The sequence below is a fragment of the Oryzias latipes genome, chromosome 11, assembly GCF_053564925.1.
Source record: "Oryzias latipes strain Hd-rR chromosome 11, Olatipes_Hd-rR_3.1".
NCBI lineage: Eukaryota > Metazoa > Chordata > Actinopteri > Beloniformes > Adrianichthyidae > Oryzias > Oryzias latipes.
In genome coordinates, this window is record NC_136247.1 from 4,322,914 (window position 1) to 4,344,962 (window position 22,049).

General features: G+C 40.6%; 2 long non-coding RNA genes across 3 annotated transcripts; both read right to left on the reverse strand.

The window, feature by feature from the left end:
• Window positions 1–2,605: 2,605 nt before the first annotated feature.
• On the reverse strand, window positions 2,606–5,107 carry LOC110017660 (uncharacterized). Of its 2 annotated transcripts, XR_013659053.1 has the most exons (7): window positions 4,661–5,107; window positions 4,346–4,403; window positions 4,046–4,160; window positions 3,634–3,949; window positions 3,280–3,503; window positions 2,929–3,129; window positions 2,606–2,837 (listed from the first exon to the last, which is right to left on the reverse strand). It is a non-coding gene; the product is annotated as an uncharacterized LOC110017660 (long non-coding RNA). The 2 variants fall into 2 exon arrangements; XR_013659052.1 differs by lacking the exon at window positions 4,661–5,107 and having other exon boundaries at window positions 2,608–2,837; window positions 4,346–4,605.
• Window positions 5,108–6,082: 975 nt separating this feature from the next.
• On the reverse strand, window positions 6,083–7,806 carry LOC111948187 (uncharacterized). Its single transcript, XR_002874130.2, has 3 exons — window positions 7,578–7,806; window positions 6,321–6,368; window positions 6,083–6,168 (listed from the first exon to the last, which is right to left on the reverse strand). It is a non-coding gene; the product is annotated as an uncharacterized LOC111948187 (long non-coding RNA).
• Between the last annotated feature and the right edge of the window lie 14,243 nt (window positions 7,807–22,049).

The window sequence follows — 22,049 nt, forward strand, 5'->3', positions numbered from 1 at the left end:
AACTCAAAAGTAATGGGTGATTTTGATTATTTAAATTTCAATCCAATATAATTTATTCTTACTTTTGAACTTTTCAAGTCATACCAGTGAGCATTGTGGAATTTCTTTCTTTAACTGAGGGGTACAAACTATTTTGTCCACCACTGCAGTTCATTGTAAGAGCAAGTCAGGGCACTAGAGGAAATACTGAAAAGAAGGACTTGGTCTACTCTAAAAGCAATGACACAACATCTAGTTTAATTGTTTGTTTAATGCTTCATCATTTGAGTTTGTAATTGAAACCTTTTCCATAAAGAATGAACATCCAATAGGCTTTACATGTGAGACAACGTATGCAAACACTTTCAACACACAACCATGTTGCTCTGCTAAACAAACATCTATTGACATTTCAAAAAATAACCTATTATTTGAAATGGATCAACATGGAATAATGGGTGTACTCTCTCTGATGTTCAGAAAATGCATACTTTTCTACAGACATTACCAATTCCTTCCCATAGAAAATAAATAAATATAAGTTTCCCGAACAAACAGATCCAAATCTATATTTTACCATTTTTCCTCTTTTGTAACTTTTCATATTTAATTGTTGTCTTGAGTGGCTTTACATGGAAACAGAAAAAAGAAAACCGTTCAACATTTCCTGTTTTTGTTTAATTAAATACAATTTGCTCATCAAACAGCAGAAACAGATCCTCAACAAAGACACAAGTAGCACATTTTCCTGCTTTTATGAATTAACTAAAATTATTAATAACATTTAAACATAGCAAAACTCCATACAAAGACAATTTTTTTAATATTTATTAATGCAACAGAAGTAAAAAAAACAGAAAAACATCCCTGAGGTGTTTTGGATTAATACAAATAACGTATCCATTCTTCTACATTTCTTCTCTTCTCCACTTTATTTTCCCTTCTTACTCACCTGGACCCTTTTCCCTAGAACAGTGTTTTTCAACCAGTGTGCCGCGGCACACTAGTGTGCCGTGGGAGATGGTCAAGTGTGCCGTGGAGAAATTGCCCTCATTAATCATTCACTGATCTAAAAACATTTCCCATCTCCAGGATATCAGCTCTTTGTTCATCCAAACAGGCCCTGATAAAACACTGAGTAGTTAGGAATATGAAAGATCTTAAAATTACTTTTTCTTTGTGTTTATTTAATTCTATTAAAGACACTTTGATAAGGATTACGTTACCGCGATTTACCTGCAGCTATGACAGTTTGCGGAAAAGTCCCGCCCCTTTAACTGTCTCCACCAATCATTCTTGAAGGCTTAATCACATGTCATCAGTTTGACCAATCACAAGTGCTTAAAGTCTTCACTTCCTTGTTCTTAATTCTGCTGATAAAGTCGCTCAGTTCTAACAAAAATACCGGCTAAAGCTCTTCTTTAGCGGTGTAGCTTTCCACAGAGTCCGGTGTCAGACCGTGAAACAAGTGGACAATACAATAAATCTCAGAGACGCCAGTCTTTCTGCAAGTTTTCGGCACTTTTCACACTACATCTCCCATGATGCATTGGCTTAAAGAGCCAGTGTCCCAGCGCACAATGAGTTGTCCTTGCGAAACGCCTTGAAACCCCAACAAACAAACAGTTTCTAAATTTTTCTAATTTAACTTTCATTTCATCTCTTAGAAAAAACAGCCGCAACTTCCTGCTTTTCCGGCCACAATTATCACAAAAATACACGTGAGATTGCGGGCGGGCCGGGGGGGGGCTGTCGATCAATACAGACCATGAATTTCTGTTTTTTTTTTTTTTTTTTTGGATGCTGGTGTGCCGCGGGATTTTTGTCAAGGTTAAAGTGTGCCGTGGCTCAAAAAAGGTTGAAAAACACTGCCCTAGAATATATTTTCTTGTTTATTTAAACTGCACTAAAATTTGCTCCATTCATAAGCGCTACTAGGAAGTTATATTCAAACTCATCATTGTCAGCTAGATTTTTGGAATTTACAAAGATTTCAAGCTCATTTGAGCACGTATGAGCGACTGGAAGGTACTTGTTTTCATTATGAACAAAGCTTAACTTTGGACCTGGTTGAAATCCAACTGCTGGAACTCTGCTACTTCCAGTCACAAAGGCGAGAATATGTCCAGGATTTAAATTTCTGAGAAAGGTCTTCTCTGCTTCTGTCAGGGTTCTGCCATGAAGACATTCCTCAACTTCTCTTTCTGTCATTGTAAGATTTTATTAGAAAAAAAAAAGCAGAAAAAACAATATTCAGATTCACTTGTTCTTCAGTGCAATAAATTTTTCTTTTAATACTGCAAAACTGGTTGTCTAAAATTTCTACAAAGTTTACATTTTCAATATGACGGGTAAATGTGCTAATGAATTTTTATTTTTTAAACTCCACATTTTCCCTTACCTGAAATTTTTTAGACAAATTATTCACTTTATTTGGAACCATATTAAAAAAATTTTTCTATTGAATTGAATATAATTCCATACCTTCGTAATTTTGTATACTAAAAAGAAAAATTAAAATTTCCAAAATGATAATTAAATATGCCAGCAGTAGCTAAAATGTAATGCTTACAGAAAATCAGCATTTAAAAGAAAAAAAAATGTATAAGACTTTAGGTCTTAGTGCAAATTAGAGCAAATTGTGGCTTGTCTGCTTTATTTATTTTACCTTGAACACTATTCAGGAAATCTCTGAACTTAACCACCATCAGCTCTTCTTTTGGTCGTTTGTTACTTCCTAGAACGGAGTAGCTGGGCTTCAGAAGGGTAGCAACCACATCTGCTGTAAGATCACTGCGAACCTTGGGCATCTCTAAAAGAACCCGAAGGGGAAGGTTCTCTTTCAGAAGTGGTAGGAGCTGTAAAAACATAACATCTAGTTATTTTTATTTATTTCTGATCAACTTTTACCTACAAACCAGACACTAAAGAACGTCAGCCTAGACTTACCTCATCACATTCCAACCCCTCAGCTAACTGATCGTAGCAGCTCTTTCGTTGTAGTAGAACATGGAAAATTATAGCATTTTTAACAAATGCATCCTTGTTGTCCATGGTAACAGGGTTTGGATGACCTTCAATTTGGTACCTCCATGACTCACAGGATTCTATTGCTCGTTGCAGATCATCATCAGTTGTTGCTTGATCAATCTTAAAATGTCAGATGGAGAAAATATGTGTTTATGAAATGTCATCAATTTGTATTTTAATTGCCAACACCTTCCCTGACACTTTACATAGAAAAATAGTTAGAAAATGAATGATAAAATTATTAGAGTTTAACCACTTTCATAAACATACTGTCTTGAGGCTGTCTCTAAGTTCCACATCGGCAACATCCTCTGGAGAAACGCGGATGTCGAACATACGTCCAGTCAGCAGGTAGTCCAAGACAACAGAGGAAAGGAGAGCAGGACATTCTCCACCTTGGACAATGATGGTAGACATAATCTGACCAATAGTGCGGTAGACTCGATTTTGGACATGTGAAACATTTAGTCTTGGAATGAAGCCATTGGGGGACTCTGCAGATCAAATAAAATATGTTCATGTCAGCTTTAAACAAACTTAATTTTATTAAACGAAAATTATCTATGCAGTCTGTTATTAACTTCAATCTCTCATTTAACTAATGAAAAATAAAAAAGAATTCACCCTCAAATGCCCCACTTTCTTGGAAAATTGCTTTAACAAGCAAGCGAAAGAATTCTCGACGGGGACCTCCAAGATCTTCTGCATCTTCTGTGGTGTTTTCATCACTGGCAAATGTTACATACAGCATATCGGTGCTTTCAACAAATCTTGGTTGCCTGAATTGTCGGATCGCAGATGTCCACACATTTCTTCGGCTAATTAAATGTAATACTGAAATAATTAAAACCTCGACTCTTGTGGAACCTGGACAGTTTCTTCTTCCAAACTGCGTCTGATGGCTTCCTCGACTGCCTCCTCTTCTTCAAAATCAAGTGGTCTTGAAAAGAAATTCAAAAAGAAGAAGAAAAAGCTAAATTGGACGAAAAAAATGTAAATGAACTGGTTTTTCTAACAAATCCAGTATAAAACATACATGAAATCAGAGAAACGAGTGCCTCCTTGTTCGGTCTCATGTTCTCGATTTGTGGCATCTGCCTCCATTGGTTCATATTGACCGTCAACATTAGATTGCTCCAATGTCTCAAGATCTAAATGGAACAGATTGAGCAGAAGACACATTATGAAATGATAGTTGGAAAAAAAAAGGATGCAAACGACACTCTGGAAATGACCAATACGTTGATCAAAATCAATCAGGTAGTGTGGGATTGCTGATGTAACATGGGGGTTGGATGGAATACAGGTTGATAAACTTAACCTTGAAACTACCCACCTCTCCTCTGAAAAGTTGGACTTTCAAAGTCACTGTCATCCGTGTCAAAAACTCTATGCTGAATGATAAGATGTGGAAATTTTGTGTAAGAAAGCAATTTTAAAAGCATATAAATTGTAATTTAGACATTACAAGCATGACTAAATGTTCAAAGTTAATTTGTGATTGCAAAAACAATTTACAACAATAAAAAGTGTCACATGTAAAGATGATGCTGTGCTTAGTTATGTTCATATTTAAATAATTTTAACAAAAATCGCATGCAAATAATATTACATGAAAAAGGTTTACCAGTACTATCATAATCAAGCTCACCTGTGTTGGCAATTCCATTTCAGCCATAATGTAAAGACAGGTATTTGAGCAAACAGAAGAAACTTCTTTCCCCCCCCCAGGGAAAGTTGGGTGTGACATTGGGCTTCATTAATTTTTTGCACCCTTTTATTGTGCTCAAGAACTGAAAAGGGAAAACATCATGCTCGGAGATGCCAAATGCTCCTCTGAAGATAGCAGAAATTTCTTCTCTGAGCTGATCTTCAGACCACTCGGTGGTAAAGGAAATTTTTCCAATTAGACCAGCTTGAGCCAAGCGACTTCTGTTTTCTCCTCTAGGTATGACGAAAACTGATTCCCTTGGAGAAAATGGCAAACATACAACGTCTTTTGTAAACGTTTTCACATTTTTTCTTTGCTGATATCCTGATCGACCTCTTCTTGATTGAAAATATGATGGAAAAGGAACCTGTTAAGAAGAGAGGACACAAGATTTATACTTACAATTTAACAAAACTAGATCGAAGTTAATGGAAAATACTTATATAGCGCTTTCTACCCTCTTTCGAAGGCCCAAAGCGCTTTACAGTCACAGTTCCATTCACCCAGTCACACACACATTCACACACTGATGGCGGCTCCGCTGCCGAACACTGGCGCCAACCTCCCACCAGAGGCAAGGTGGGGTTCAGCGTCTTGCCCAAGGACACTTCGACACATGGGCGAGAATCTAACCTTTAATCTTATGATCATGGGTCGACCGTCCTACCGCTGCACCACGGCTGCCCAAATGGGTCAGCAGCAGTCATTACTAAGGTATAAACCAGGGGTGGGCAAACTTAGGCACGGTGGCCATATGCATCGCTAAAAACGATTAATCAAGCCTGCCAAATTGTAATTACTTATACTAATTATCCTTACTGTTTTATTTTCCCTGGTATCTACCCATATGAATTCATTGATCTTTTTGTAGGAGCAGAAAGTTATTGGGCATTCATGTGGTGTTGGAAGATGTTTTTTTCAGACATTTGCGCATGTTTTCCAAGTCTGAAAGTCTTTTTTTTTAATCATCATAATTTCTCTAATTTTGCCTGTTTCTCTGACGGACATCCACCCTTGGGTGCAATTTGCACAAACATGAGAACAAAAGCCAAAGCTTTGAAATAAAACCTGTTTTAAAGACATAAAGTTTTAATCAAGGTTAAAGCATGTTTTCGTCCATATTCTAAGTTATTTCTTTCTATTATGATGCAGATTCCCAAAACACTCCACACCATCTATTGCCCATGAGTCGAAAAGTTTGCCCATCTCTGATATAAACTTACAGAACTCATATAAACAGGAAATATATATTTGGTAACAAAAAATAATCTGTTCGCCGAACAAATAAAAAAAACATATTAAAAGGTACATTTTCACAACAAAATTGATTGTAATTATACTCATTAAAAGTAAATAAGTCATTCAGTTCTTACCAATCTCTGGGGTGTGCCAGCCCCTACAGATGTGGTTGAACTTGTGGATGCTATGGGTGGCGGCAGAGTGTTGACCTGAGGTGGGCGGTGGTAGAAGAACAATCATATGGATGTTTTGTTACATTTTAAAAATCAGTTAAACACTAAACTATAAAAATAAAAAACAGCAGTTGTAAAAAATGTAATCACTGTACTCAATGGAAGAAAACAACTGATGACAGTCTTACCGGTCTGTGTGAAGCGGCAGATCTTGTGGATGGTGATGATGTGTTAACCTGTAGAGTAGGCGCATGGAACAGAGAAAGTTTACATTGAAAATAAGTGATTGTAGCAGATTTTAGCAAATAAGAAAGATCTGTAATGAGAAAGAAGACAAGCAATAAATAAAAAGACCCCCCTCCCGCCAATTTTCTTTTTTTCATTTAGAGTTTCAGTGATGTAAAGTGGCATAAAAATACCACAGACATACATAGCAGGCCTACTCAGAGATATCTTTCATCACTATGTGTCAAGGAAGTTACAAGGAAAGAGATTCGTCTGTTTTTGAGTTCTTTCCATCCATGCGTGTTCGATAGTCGAGAGTGGTAAAACAAACAAGGATTCAACCGGTTTAAAAATACACGGAGTTTATTTCCCTGACAATAGTTCTAAACCACAGTTTAAAACATTAATGCAGATATATCTGGATTCTCAAGTAAAGATCTACTGACGCACAAGTTACATGCGAATTACTCGTAGATTTTCCTAAGAACAATGGAAAACTTTAAAACCAGTCTTTTTAAGATGTGTTTGAATCTCCGCCTTCCGGAAAGATCATGGCCGCTGGTCCTCCGCCCCGGAACACTCTGATTCGTCAGCCGGTATCCCTCGTGCTTCCACCGGCCAATAGCTGAAGGTTGCAAAGTCCAGATCCGCTCCGCCTTTCCAGGGGTAGGGGCCATTCACCGGCGCACACAATCCATGATCAAAAGGAGTCCTCCTCTGGTCCAAAGTAAATCATACCAGCCAAACGAATACTCCATCGCAGGCACGAGATCAGAGGTCAGCTTCATCCTCCACATGAGAACACGAACCTGAACACTTTCCCAAGGATAAGGTGTTCAACCCAGATAGTAGAAATGTAGTCCATGACATATTTATTGCGTCTCTGGAAACTCCTAGATTTGCACAAAGAAGTCCTAGTTGCTGCTGCAACTACAAAGCACAAGTGAAGGTCACTGGAGAATAAGTCCTGTTGAGTTCAAAATGAGTTCACTTCACACTAAAGATAAAGCTATAACATAATGAAGAATAAAATATTAAAACATACATTTTCTACAATTATTACACTGTAATGTCAAAAGATGCCTTGATAACGTTAGCCATTTGTTAGCTAAAAAAAATTAAGACTAGCTTGGAAAGACTAGCTGTTTAGCTAGCTAAAAATCCGTTTCCACATAATAGTATTATAGAACTATTTTATTTTATTTAACTTTTCCACTTACCAGATTTGCAGCAGCAGGTGTAGGTGCCAGGACACCTTGCAATGCAGCTCGCACTCCTGAAACAACGGCCCTTTCAATATCCTCAGGTCTCAAAGAGTTTGCCATGATTAAGGTTCAACTTTCGTCTGAACAAGGACCGCTCTATTCGGTGAGGGGCGTGGCCACATTAGCATATTTCCCAAACATTTAAAGTCAACATTTATATTTAACATTTAGGCGGAACATTTAGATTTACGTTTACATTTAACATTTACATTTATATTTAACATTTACATTTACATTTAACATTTGGATTTACATTTACTTTTGATATTAACATTTACATTTAACATTTACATTTAACATTTATATTTAGATTTATATTTAGATTTAACATTTATATTTAGATATAAAATTTGTATTTAACATTTACATTTAGAGTTAACATTTACATTTAATATTTAGATTTAGATTTACCATTTAGATTTAACATTTAGATATACATTTAAATTTAGCATTTAACATTTAGATTTTCATTTGCATTTAATATTTAGGTTTACATTTAATAATCACATTTAACATTTATACTGCTATTTAGTCTTTGATTTAATATTTATATTTAGATATAACATTTACATTACACATATACATTTAAATGTAACATTTAGATATATATTTAACATTTATTTTTAACATTTACATTTATATTTAGATTTATATTTAACATTTACATTTAACATTTAGGTTTACATTTAGATATAACATATACATTTAACATTTATATTTACGTTTGGGATTTAGGTATGTGTTTCGATTTAATATTTACATTTATTATTTACATATACATTAATATTTATTATTTATCATTAATATTTAGATTTAATTTTAACCTCTAAAAGTACATATCCTCAAGTCACAGATTGTTTTTTTATTGGTGATAAATATAGACAAAATGCGATAAATATAGACAAAATGTGATATAAATGCAGCATAAATGGAAAGAAATGTCTAAATGTGGTAAAAGTGACACAAAATTTTCATGAGGTTAATTTTTACATTCGGCGCCCCATAGTTTCCTTGTTTCCTTGTTTGCAGTGATAACCGGCACTATCTGAGATTTTTGTGGCACAGAGAAAATGATATGGCCAAAGAGATCATTGACTATAGATTGCGGGTGCATTTGTTCGGGAACAGCTTATCTTTCTCTGTGGCCATCTACGGACTCAGGAAAGCCATCCAAGAAGGTGCACACAAACACGGACCAGACACAGTTAAGTTTGTTGAGCGCCATTTTTATGTTGATGATGGGCTCATACACGAAGAGACGAGGAAGGCATTAGCCTCCTCAAGAGAACCCAAGCTTCCCTCAGCGAATCAAATTTGAGACTGCACAAGTTTGCTTCAAACAGTGACACTGTTTTGCAAGCATTTGCACCGGAAGATTGAGCAGTCCTCAAAGACCTGGACCTCAGCGGGGAAGCTGCACCTGTACAACGCAGCTTGGGTCTGCTGTGGGTAACTACTACAGACACTTTCACTTTCAAAGCATCTGAAGAAAAAAAAATTTCACTCGCAGAGGGGTTTTGTCGATAGTGAACAGTGCTTTCGATCCTCTAGGCATGTTCGCTCCTCTAATCATTGAAGGAAAACATCTGTTGAGAGAGTTCTGTGCTGACAAGTTTGAATGGGATGCTCCCCTCCCAGAAGAAAAGCACAAAGAGTGGGAGTTATGGAGAGACTCTTTGCACAATTTTAAAAGGTTACATTTTCCAAGACCATATATTCCAACATCACTCTCCAAAGCCGAACATAAAGAACTGTGTGTGTTCTCTGACGCCTCTGTCAAAGCCATTGGAGCTGTGGCGTATCTCAGGACTATTCAAGTTGAAGGAGATGTAAAGGTGGGCTTCATTCAGGAACAGCTAAACTAGCTCCGATCTCTCGGCCTACCATTCCCCGGCTGGAACTACGTGCTGCAGTACTGGCCCTGGAAGTAACTGACCTCATCCAAGATGAACTATACCTAAAATTGGACTAAGTAAAGTAATTTTGTGACAGCAAAGTTGTGCTTGAATATGTTCACAATCAGAACAACTGTTTCCATGTCTACATTCACAACCATATCCAGCGCATTCATCAGTCTCCAAAACCAGACCAGTGGTTCAATGTTTGCACACAAGACAACCTTGGGGACCATGCATCCAGGTCAGTTCCAGCATCACACCTAACACACACAACATGGTTCACTGGACCAGCTTTCCTGTACAAGTCAAAACTCTGTCCTGCAAACCCAAAAGAGACTTATGAACTTGTGAATCCAGAAACAGACACAGAAATACACAGTGAAGTGAACCTTTTTGACACAAGGCCAAGAAATGGTTCTTGCCACACGCTTCCAACGGTTTTCATTGATAAATTCACTCACCATGGCAATAGCAACTCTCATCCACGTAATCAAGACATACAAACAAAACAACCTTGGCAATTGCAAAGGATGGCACTGCTGCAAGCTCCCACACACTCCTGATGAGTTAACTCAAGCTAAACATGTCATAACCAAAACAGCCCCAGGAACAGTTCTTCTTACAAGAGATGACATCCTTAAAAACAAAACTATCTGTCCCCAAAAATAGTGCACTTGTAAACCTGAATCCCATTCTGAAAGAGGACTTGATTTGTGTTAGGGTAGACTAAAACATGCTCAAATAAACACAATAGAAAGAAATCCCATCATCTTGCCAAAGAACAGTCACATTTCCCTGCTTCTGGTAAGAAGATACCACGAACAAGTCAAGCACCAAGGTCGGCACTTCACTGAAGGGGCCCTCAGAACAGCAGGGTACTGGAATTTAGGAGGTTAGCAACTCATTGCATCTGTTATACACAAATGTGTAACATGTCGACAGTTGCGTCAAAAGGTAGAACAACAGCTCATGGCCGATCTGCCACAAGAACACTTGCAAGTGTCTCGTCCCTTCATCTACGTTGGAGTGGACATGTTTGCACAGGCGGTGCATGAGGAAGCAAAAGAGGGGGAAGCGTGGAGGCATCCATGCTAAGCTAGCGGCTAGTCCTCACCGACCAGCTATCCCAACAATCATGCTGGCCAACGTACGATCACTGGTCTTTGTCTTCGTGGAAATGTGGCTAACGGACAACGTCCCGGACTGTGCCATTCAGCTAGCCGGGTTAGCATGCTGCCGGGCTGACAGCATGCTCGTCAAGGGGGGTAAAACCCACGGTGAAGGACTGTGTGTTTACATCAGCGATGCCTGGTGTCGGACCCGGTGGTTTATCAACACTGCTCCCCACTGGCTGAGTTTATGATGATTAAATGTCTGCCATTCTACCAGACTGCTGTTAGCAGCATACATCCCTCCCAGCTCCACCACCAACAGGATTGAGGCTCTGTATGAACTACACCAGCACATCAATGAGCAGCAGACAGCACACCCTGATGCCTTTCTCATCCTGGCCGGGGACTTCAACCATGCAAACCCCAAGAGCGTGATTTTAAAACTCCATGGACATATCAACTTCCCCACATGAGGAAAAAACATCTTGGACAGTAGCCTCAGTTACATGTGCAAAATGTTATTATATTCCTGCAGCAAATATTGTTGGCACTCAGTCAAAAAGAAGTAAACATCAAAGAATAAAAACCAATATTAGAAAATAAAAAATACGTTAAGAAGTTTTAAATAAAAATGTCATGAAAAATAAACAGCTTTATTGCACATTCAGTAGTGTGTTGTACTGAGGGATGTCTGAGATGAATAAGATGGGAGATGGAAAGTGGTGGTGGGGGGGTGATGGAGACTGCAGCTCTGGGGAAGAAGCTGCATCTCAGTCTATTTGTCCTTGATTTTAAAACCTGGTACCTCTTGCCCGATTGCAGCGGCACAAACAGGGAATGTCCAGGATGGCTGCTGTCCAAGCTGATGGCCCGTGCTCTTCTCTGTAGACGCACTTTGTATACCATGTCTAGGTCTGGGAGCTCAGCTCCCACAATTCTCTGCGCTGTCTTCACCTCCCGGGACAGGTCTCTCCTCTCCTCTGCTGTGCAGTTGCTGTACCACACTGTACAGTACAGCCCTGGCAGAGGATGCTCTCCACGGTGCTCCTGTAGAACTGTCTGAGAAGTCCCGGAGCCAGATCTGCCTTCCTCAGCTTCCTCAGGAAGAACAACCTCTGATAGGCCCTTTTCACCAGTTTGGAGGTGTTCAGTGTCCATGTCAGGTTCTTGGAGATGTGCATGCCAAGAAACCTGACAGTCGGTCTGTTCCACCTCCTCACCTCTGATGAACATAAAATCCACCTGCACATAAAAATGTGGGAATAACGTCATCCTTTATTTAGTCAGGACACGACTGGAAACACACATTTACGTTGATTGTTTGACTTGAGGAGAACTCACACCCAGCACGCTCCACTCATCATCAGTGGTGCTGCTGTGGAAAGGGTGAGCTGCACCAAGTTCCTGGGGGTGCACATCTCTCTGTTGACCTGTCTTGGAACCACAACACTGCATCACTGGCCAAGAAAGCCCAACAATGTCTGTACTTCCTCCACAAACACATAACTCTATATCTTTCTTGCAAGACTACTTAGTTTGATGTTTCATGTCAAAGTCAAAGAATTTTCAAGGACACTGCAGGGAGTTGAACCCCGTCTAGCTGAAGCCAGAGTACCATCTACCAGTGCCTTTTGTTTTTTGACTGAACATGGAAGCAAAACCTGGATTCCAACCAGCATGTGACTTCAAATGATCAAACACACTTGAACTAATTGTTCATGTATTAACTTTAAAATCTATTGCACATTACAATATGTTTTTGTGTCACATGCTTGTTGAAATACAGGAAAAGAAACCGAACATTTCATGACAAATGAACATTTTCAAGTCAAGATGAACTTTTAAAATGAACTCATGCATTAAAAGAGAAAAACTCAACAACTTACCTTTGGCCCTTAAAATAATCATCTGTTATCAAAGAAAGCTAAAGTTACTCCAAGATTCACAGATCTCCCAGATCTTTCCTTGTTGAAATAGCCGGGCTTTCTAATATGTTAATTACTAACCCCCCTTCATTTGTGTCCATGTTTTATTATCCCTTTTTGTTGGTGCCATACTTGTAATAAACAGCCTAGCTGCCATTTATTGCTGACCCCTCACAGGTTTGTTTATTTATTTATTTATTTATTTATTTTTTCTTAACTTGTCCTGTCCAACAGCTAGGCAGGCAGATGAGAGCTGAGGGCCTCTTGTGTTGGACATATTTTACTTTAACAACAGGGGTTATTAAATCTTCAGACAAACCAGAGGTATGTCTGAATAAACCCCTTTTGTAATTGAGGCCAAACTTTATTAATTTCGATCATGTTTGAAAATCTTTGGTGTTGGACCGGACGGAAAAGGAAAGAAGGGAAGAAGAGAGAGGGATGTTAGAGAGAGAGGGGGGGGGGAGGGTAGGAGGGTGATAATAGGAGGGGGGGATAAGACCATGAAGCAGCATAAAGCAACAAGTTTACTGGTTGTTTATCATTACGGTAAGGTTCAAATGTAGTACAAAAAGGGCAGTGGCTGTCCACACACGCACTCAAATGTTATCAACACACCTGCTGGCTGAAAAAAATGTCCACATGTCAACATGTACACAAAACCGATAGTGTTCACACACGCATACTTATGCCTTTAAACCAACTGGTGTGAAATCTTTCATTCATTCAATCATGCAAACTGTTAGTGCAAAGGTGAGCTAACACCTGTGCTCAGGTGAGTGTTTATGTTTTTCTAAAATGGACGGTGGAATGTGAAAAGGAGGGAGAGTGCCCAGCCATCCCCAGAGCAAGACCCCCACCGCAGCAGCAGCGGCAGCCGGAACCCCCAACACCTCACGGCAGCAGGCAGGGAACAACCAGGGGCCCCATCCCCGGAGGCGCCGACACCCCCGGCCCAGCACCACCCACCCCACACAGAGAGAGAGGAGCCAGAAAGCGCCGGCCCCCCGGAGCAAGCCCAGGCCCCCACCCCCAAGCGCCGGCCCTAGAAGAGCTCCGGTCAGGCTTCGACGGGACCGAGGCAGCCAACCGGCCGGGGTAACCGCCGATTGCCTCAGCGGAAACCCCAACCCGTCAATACCCCAAGGTCCCGTACCAATAGTGGGCTCCCCCTCCCCCCCAGAACGCCCCCCCCACAGGACAGGGCCAACAAGCCCCCCCACTCCAGACCCCGCAGCCGAAGCAGATGACCCCCAGAGCGACCAGGGGTCCCAAGAGGGTTGTCCTGTCCCGTCCCAGAGCCAGTGAAACGGCTGATCCCAACCCAAGGTGTAGACGGGTAGCACATCCAGCGCCGCTGCCCCCCCCCCCCCCCAAGCAGGGCCCCCGCCAACCCCCCCCAGCACAGGCAAAGGAACCACACCCCCAAGCCAAGCCAGACCGCCACCCCACCCCCCCACCACGCACCCCCCCATCCAAGCCCAGACGGGTTTGTTTGTTTTGTCTTTATGTTACACATTCATCCCTTTTTACATAGCAGCATGCATTCAAATGGATGTAACAGTGGGGCTGGAGTGGCTTCAATTCAGACAACATTATCAGAAGTTCATGTAGCTTTCTCATGAAGAAGCTTTGAAGAAGCTGTCTGCTATCGGTGACAACAGCAGGGGCTTTAGCCCCAGACATCATTGCTCCTAGGATCACCGGAGCTCCCAAACCCCTCCACACCTTTAAAGTGGTAGTTTACTGAAGGCTATGCATATATATTTGTATGTTTGTCTATTCATCTCTTTTCATATTTTGTTTAACAACTTTATCTTTCTATATATTTTTTTTATACATTTAATGTATCACAATATTTTTCTGTAAAGCAATCTCTGTATGGAGATGTATTTATGAGTCTATCTTTCTAGTTGTTTTGTCTAAGACAATATATACATATTTGTATGTAAATTTATATTTTTAATTGTTATATTTATACTTTTTAAAACAAAGATCAAGAGAAACTGAACAAAGGTACAAGTCAAACAGAAATAAAATAACTAAATGAAAACAGTGCAGTTATAATAGAATAATTTTTGTTTATTGGAAGGTTGAGAAATTATACCATTAATAAAGAAAAAAAGAAACAAATAAAACCCAAAAATAACAGAAACTAAATAAAAAAATAAATCCCAATATATAAAATTAAAGACGTACAAATATTTATCAACTGAAGACTTGTTTCTCTACTTCCAAATAAAAAATAAATCTTTAAAATAAAATAAAGACAACTTACATATATCATAGTAAAACACACTAACATTTTTAATATCAAATAATTAAATATACATTTATTAAAAAACATGACACACCTTTTAAAAGTGTTTAATGCTAAATACTTCATGAAATTGAATTTTATGTGGATCTGATCAACGTTTATCTACTACAATAGTAGTTTTCCTACAAGCTAATGTTATCTAATATTTACACCTAATTATTGCTGCATGTCTTGCGGCTGACTTTAACGGCCGCTTCTTCTGATGGAACCCAACTGAACTGATGTGGTGGATTCACTTTCAGTGTGTCCAGCAGTTGAGAAGAGGCGTCCGGCTTTGCTTTGGGGCAAATGGTCTGATTTTTTCTTCTATTGGTGGTTTTCTTAGGTGCAGCTCCAATGGTAAAGATAGTCCTCTGAGGTTCTAACAACAATAAGGCTTTTAGTTTGTCCGATGCCGAGTCTTTCTTTGTAAAAGAACTTTGTTGTTCACAAGACTTTTCCTGAGGTGCACACCCACGTGATTTAGCCTGGCTGCTGACTTTAACGGCCGCTTCTTCTGATGGAACCCAACTGAACTGATGTGGTGGATTCACTTTCAGTGTGTGCAGCAGTTGAGAAGAGACGTCCGGCTTTGCTTTGGGGCTAATGGTCTGATTTTTTCTTCTCCCATTGGTTGTTTTCTTAGGTGCAGCTCCAATAGTAAAAATACTTTCTTGTGATTGAAAACAAGCTGAGTCTGTTTTTTGGTTCAATCCAGAGGCACTTTCAGGTCTATCAAACTCCGTCTGTGATGATGCTTTCTGCTGAGGTGCACACACAACTGTCTCTGTTTGGTTGCTGATTCTATTGGTTGCAGAGTTGGACAGAAAGACCATCTCTACCAACTGCGTTTCAAGAGTTTCTCTTTTCTCCTTTTGTTTTCCAATTTGATCTTCCTTTTGTAAATTTAAACTGTTGATTTTAAGCAGTTGTTTTGTTACCATTTCTGTCTCTTCTAAAACTGTCTTGTAACCCTCTGAGTAGCTTGGTTTCTTTTCACCCTTGAGGAATTCTGTCACATTTTGGATCTTCTCCTCAAGTTCTCTGATTTCCTTTCTACTCTCTTGTCTAATGTGACGCTCCAGCTCAATACTTTTTTCAGAAAACATCCAATCTTCCTGAGCCTTAAGTGCCTCCTGCTCATATTTCTTTATGAGGTTCAGCTTCTTTGCGATGTTCTTTTCCCTCTTAGCTAAACAGCTTTTTAACTTGTTGCGCTGTGAGATCAATCCATCAAGATCGTTGACATCAGTTTCTCCGTCAGACTCCACTGATGTTGAGTCTTCTTGGAAGTCTTCTGAATCAGAATCACTTGAATTTTCCTCCTCGCTATCTATACTGTCAGAATCAGAGGGTCCAAATGGATATTCTCTGGGGGTGGGAGAGTCCAGACTGTGCTCATCGGTCTGCTCATCGCTGTAGCTATTGTCAGGTGACATAGTGTTGTAGAACTCCAGATCACCTTCAAAGTCACTCTGACTAAATGTCCTGTCACCATCAGAGGTTTGAGATAAATTGTCTTGAGGGATGGGAGACTCCATACTCGTGTCCTCTCTGGAACTTTCCTCTGGGAAGACAATCATGTTATAAAAGTCGTCATCCAAGACAATGTCACTCTCATTCTCAACAATATAAGCCCAGTCTCTTGTAACGGTTTCTTCCTGTTGCATCATTTTTGATCACTGATTTCTCTGGCTGCTATTGAAGTGAAGGAATGCTGAACTCTGGGGAGTATTCATGCATTTAAATCCCATCATGCCATGATGCAAAATGACATCATTACATGATGTCATTATTTGTTGATATGATATAATGTTACCAAATAAGGACATCATCTAATGTCATTACTCTATGTCATTATTTGATGATGTAATCATTGAATGATGTCATCACTCAATGATGTCATCATTGAATCACGGTAATGTTTACAGCTGTTCTGCCTTTCAGTCAAGTTTTTCAGGTATATTTGTACAGAGACTTTTATTATGAAACCGCCACTTTTATTTTGGCGAAGTCACATCAGCCGGACGTGCTGGAATGCATATTAGTGGAGGAAAAAACGCTGGTTGATGCTGAGAGCTGAGGTTTTTGCATTCGAAATCCGCTGAACTTTTGGTTGATCCCCTATAAGCAACACCTGTAGGTATTTTTTGGGTTTAAAGGAGTTTTAGGAATTTTTAATTATTTAAATCTGACTGATAAGTTTTTAAGTTAAACACAATGCTGGATGTGTGCTGTTTGGCATATTGTGTGTGTTTCATGAAGGCTAAAATGCTGGATTTTTTTTTGTTTAATGTTATTTAAAAGGACTGCTATTTGACTGTTTTTATTTCTGTATTTTTTAAAATTCCACTTGTACACCAGTTTACAAGCTTGTTAATTAAACCACCTTCAAAGAGGACACATTTTGTTTTATGTTGGAGTAAAGTTTAGATGGCTGTCTAGCTGAAAGTTACTTTACAGTATAGTATAGTATAGTGATAGTTTAGTGAAAAGGTGAAGAAAATCGGGAGTTTGACGAAATGAAGATGGATGACAAAAAGGAAGCAGCTAAGTCAGAAAAAGCATCAAAAACCACAAAAAGCTCTCTCTCCTCTGCATCTAGTGCAGTTATTCGGGCACATGCTCAAGCAGAAGCAGCAAAGGCAAGGGCTTCATATGCTGGAAAAGAAGTTAAGCTTAAAGTAGAAAGGGCAGCTAAAGAAGCAGAGCTACAGTTAAGCAAAGCAAAGTTAGAAGCAGAGTTAAAGTAATTCCAAAGAGAGGCTGCTGCATCCATTGCACAAGCAGAGACATTAGAAGCAGCTGAGGAACTGGAATCAGACGAATCAGATTCATTTGCTCAAGAAAATTGGAAAAGGAAATAAATGTTGAAAAACAAGTTCAGCTCCAGTCACAAGAAAGCCACATACCCACAGCTCCACAATCCAGAGGACCTAGTTTGGATCAAAGTTTTATTAAATGGCATGCTCAGGATGCCGGCCAAAAAGATCACGAAAACAGCAGCCACGAGAAAAGAGGATGTCAGACAAAGCCAAAGACAACTCATTACTTTGATGGTCTTCCACTAAACGCAGCTTCACCATCATATGACCCAGAAGGTATCACCACTCCTCCCAGCATAACATCTGAAGCTGGAAACTTGGCTCGTTAATTGGCCCGCCGTGACTTGGTGAGTACAAGTCTTTACCAGTTTGATGACAGACCTGAAAGTTACAAAGCATGGCGGTCATCATTCTACAATGCTACTGCAGATATAGGACTCACAGCTATTGAAATGTTGGATCTGCTAATTAAGTGGCTTGGGACTTAATCTGTAAATCATGTTAAAAGAATCAGGTCCGTGGACGCTGGAAATCCCAGTGTAGATCTGGAAAAGGCCTGGGCACGCCTCCAGGAGTGCTACGCCGCACCTGAAGTGGCAGAAAAAAGATTTGTTTAAAAGACTTGAGGATTTCCCAAGAAAAACTGCAAAAGAATACTCCAAGTTAAGAGATTTGGGTGATATGCTTATGGAAGTTCAAGTTACTAAGGATGAAGTTTACTTAACAGGGCTTGCATACTTGGACACTGCTAGAGGCATTGGCCCCATACTAGAAAAGCTTCCCCATGGGATTCAGGAAAGATGGCTCACAGTCGGCTCAAAGTTCTAGGAAGGAAACTACGGACAGTTCCCCCCATTTGACTATTTCACCAGTTTGATCGTGATGAACTACGCAGAAGGAATGACACGAGCTTCATATTCTCACGCAACTATGAAAAAGTACATAAAGCACCCGTGAGGACTTTTGGGAACAGAATATCAGTTCACAAAACTTGTGTTTCAGCAGGAGCAAAACCACCAACAAATCTGCCTGTGAAAAATCACTAAGGACTGGAGAAAAACTGCCCCATCCACAACAACTCACACCCAACAAGAAAATGTAGAGCTTTCAGAGCTAAAAGTATCATCGAAAGGAAAACAATTCTTACAGAAAATGGAATCTGCTTTAAATGCTGCACCTCAACCAGTCATCTTGCAAAGTACTGCAAAACCCTGGTAAAGTGCTCAGAGTGCGACAGTGACCGCCACAATACCGCAATGCATGCTAGCATGCTGCCCCAAGTCTCTACAAGGCCTGCTCCCCCAACAAACAACGGTGGGGAGGAGGAGCAAACCGTCACCAATGCGACTGTGAGTTCACATTGCACTCAAGTTTGTGGACCAGGGCAAACGGGTAGATCTTGCTCTAAGATTTGTCTGGTCAGAATTTATCAACAAGGTCAACGTGAAAAAGAAGCCAACATGTATGTGATTCTGGACGACCAAAGTCATCGTTCACTGGTCTGCTCTGACTTTTTTGAACCGTTTAACCTTAAAAGCCTGTTGTCCAAAGAGATCATTGACTATAGAATGCGGGTGCATGTGTTCGGGAACAGGGTAACTACTACAGACACTTTCACTTGGAGCTGTGGCGTATCTCAGGACTATTCAAGTTGAAGGAGATGTAAAGGTGGGCTTCATTCAGGAACAGCTAAACTAGCTCCGATCTCTCGGCCTACCATTCCCCGGCTGGAACTACGTGCTGCAGTACTCGCCCTGGAAGTAACTGACCTCATCCAAGATGAACTATACCTAAAATTGGACTAAGTAAAGTAATTTTGTGACAGCAAAGTTGTGCTTGAATATGTTCACAATCAGACCAACTGTTTCCATGTCTACATTCACAACCATATCCAGCGCATTCATCAGTCTCCAAAACCAGACCAGTGGTTCGATGTTTGCACACAAGACAACCTTGGGGACCATGCATCCAGGTCAGTTCCAGCATCACACCTAACACACACAAAAATGGTTCACTGGACCAGCTTTCCTGTACAAGTCAAAACTCTGTCCTGCAAACCCAAAAGAGACTTATGAACTTGTGAATCCAGAAACAGACACAGAAATACACAGTGAAGTGAACCTTTTTGACACAAGGCCAAGAAATGGTTCTTGCCACACGCTTCCAACGGTTTTCATTGATAAATTCACTCACCAGGGCAATAGCAACTCTCATCCACGTAATCAAGACATACAAACAAAACAACCTTGGCAATTGCAAAGGATGGCACTGCTGCAAGCTCCCACACACTCCTGATGAGTTAACTCAAGCTAAACGTGTCATAACCAAAACAGCCCCAGGAACAGTTCTTCTTACAAGAGATGACATCCTTAAAAACAAAACTATCTGTGCCCAAAAATAGTGCACTTGTAAACCTGAATCCCATTCTGAAAGAGGACTTGATTTGTGTTAGGGTAGACTAAAACATGCTCAAATAAACACAATAGAAAGAAATCCCATCATCTTGCCAAAGAACAGTCACATTTCCCTGCTTCTGGTAAGAAGATACCACGAACAAGTCAAGCACCAAGGTCGGCACTTCACGGAAAGGGCCCTCAGAACAGCAGGGTACTGGAATATAGGAGGTTAGCAACTCATTGCATCTGTTATACACAAATGTGTAACATGTCGACAGTTGCGTCGAAAGGTAGAACAACAGCTCATGGCCGATCTGCCACAAGAACACTTGGAAGTGTCTCCACCCTTCATCTACGTTGGAGTGGACGTGTTTGCACAGGCGGTGCATGAGGAAGCAAAAGAGGGGGAAGCGTGGAGGCATCCATGCTACGCTAGCGGCTAGTCCTCACCGACCAGCTATCCCAACAATCATGCTGGCCAACGTACGATCACTGGTCTTTGTCTTCGTGGAAACGTGGCTAACGGACAACGTCCCGGACTGTGCCATTCAGCTAGCCGGGTTAGCATGCTGCCAGGATGACAGGATGCTCGTCAAGGGGGGTAAAACCCACGGTGAAGGACTGTGTGTTTACATCAGCGATGCCTGGTGTCGGACCAGAGTGGTTTATCAACACTGCTCCCAACTGGCTGAGTTTATGATCATTAAATGTCTGCCATTCTACCTGCCGAGAGAATTTAGCTTCATACTGCTGTTAGCAGCATACATCCCTCCCAGCTCCACCACCAACAGGAGTGAGGCTCTGTATGAACTACACCAGCACATCAATGAGCAGCAGACTGTACACCCTGATGCCTTTCTCATCCTGGCCGGGGACTTCAACCATGCAAACCCCAAGAGCGTGATTTTAAAACTCCATGGACATATCAACTTCCCCACATGAGGAAAAAACATCTTGGACAGTAGCCTCAGTTACATGTGCAAAATGTTTTTGTATTTCTGCAGCAAATTCTGTTGGCACTCAGTCAAAAAGAAGTAAACATCAAAGAATAAAAACCAATATTAGAAAAAAAAAAATACGTTAAGAAGTTTAAAATAAAAATGTCATGATAAATAAACAGCTTTATTGCACATTCAGTAGTGTGTTGTACTGAGGGATGTCTGAGATGAATAAGATGGGAGATGGAAAGTGGTGGTGGGTGGGTGATGGAGACTGCAGCTCTGGGGAAGAAGCTGCATCTCAGTCTATTTGTCCTTGATTTTTAAACCTGGTACCTCTTGCCCGATTGCAGCGTCACAAACAGGGAGTGTCCAGGATGGCTGCTGTCCAAGCTGATGGCCCGTGCTCTTCTCTGTAGACGCACTTTGTATACCATGTCTAGGTCTGGTAGCTCAGCTCCCACAATTTTCTCCGCTGTCTTCACCTTCCGGGACAGGTCTCTCCTCTCCTCTGTTGTGCAGTTGCTGTACCACACTGTACAGCCCTGGCAGAGGATGCTCTCCACGGTGCTCCTGTAGAACTGTCTGAGAAGTCCCGGAGCCAGAACTGCCTTCCTCAGCTTCCTCAGAAAGAAAAACCTCTGATGGGCCCTTTTCACCAGTTTGGAGGTGTTCAGTGTCCATGTCAGGTTCTTGGAGATGTGCATGCCAAGAAACCTGACAGTCGGTCTGTTCCACCTCCTCACCTCTGATGAACATAAAATCCAACTGCACAAATAAATGTGGGAATAACTTCAGCCTTTATTTAGTCAGGACACGACTGGAAACACACATTTACGTTGATTGTTTAAATGGTTTCTAAGGACTGAGCAGCATTTCTGCTATGAAAAGCTCACACACCGCCCCAAAGCAGCTCGCTAACCCAGAGCCGCGGGACGGATGGCAGTCCGAAGCCTCCCACACGTAACAAAGCATCCTCCCCTCCCCTCAAACACAAAGTTATAAGTCCTGCTGCTCTGATCAGAGACACGGTT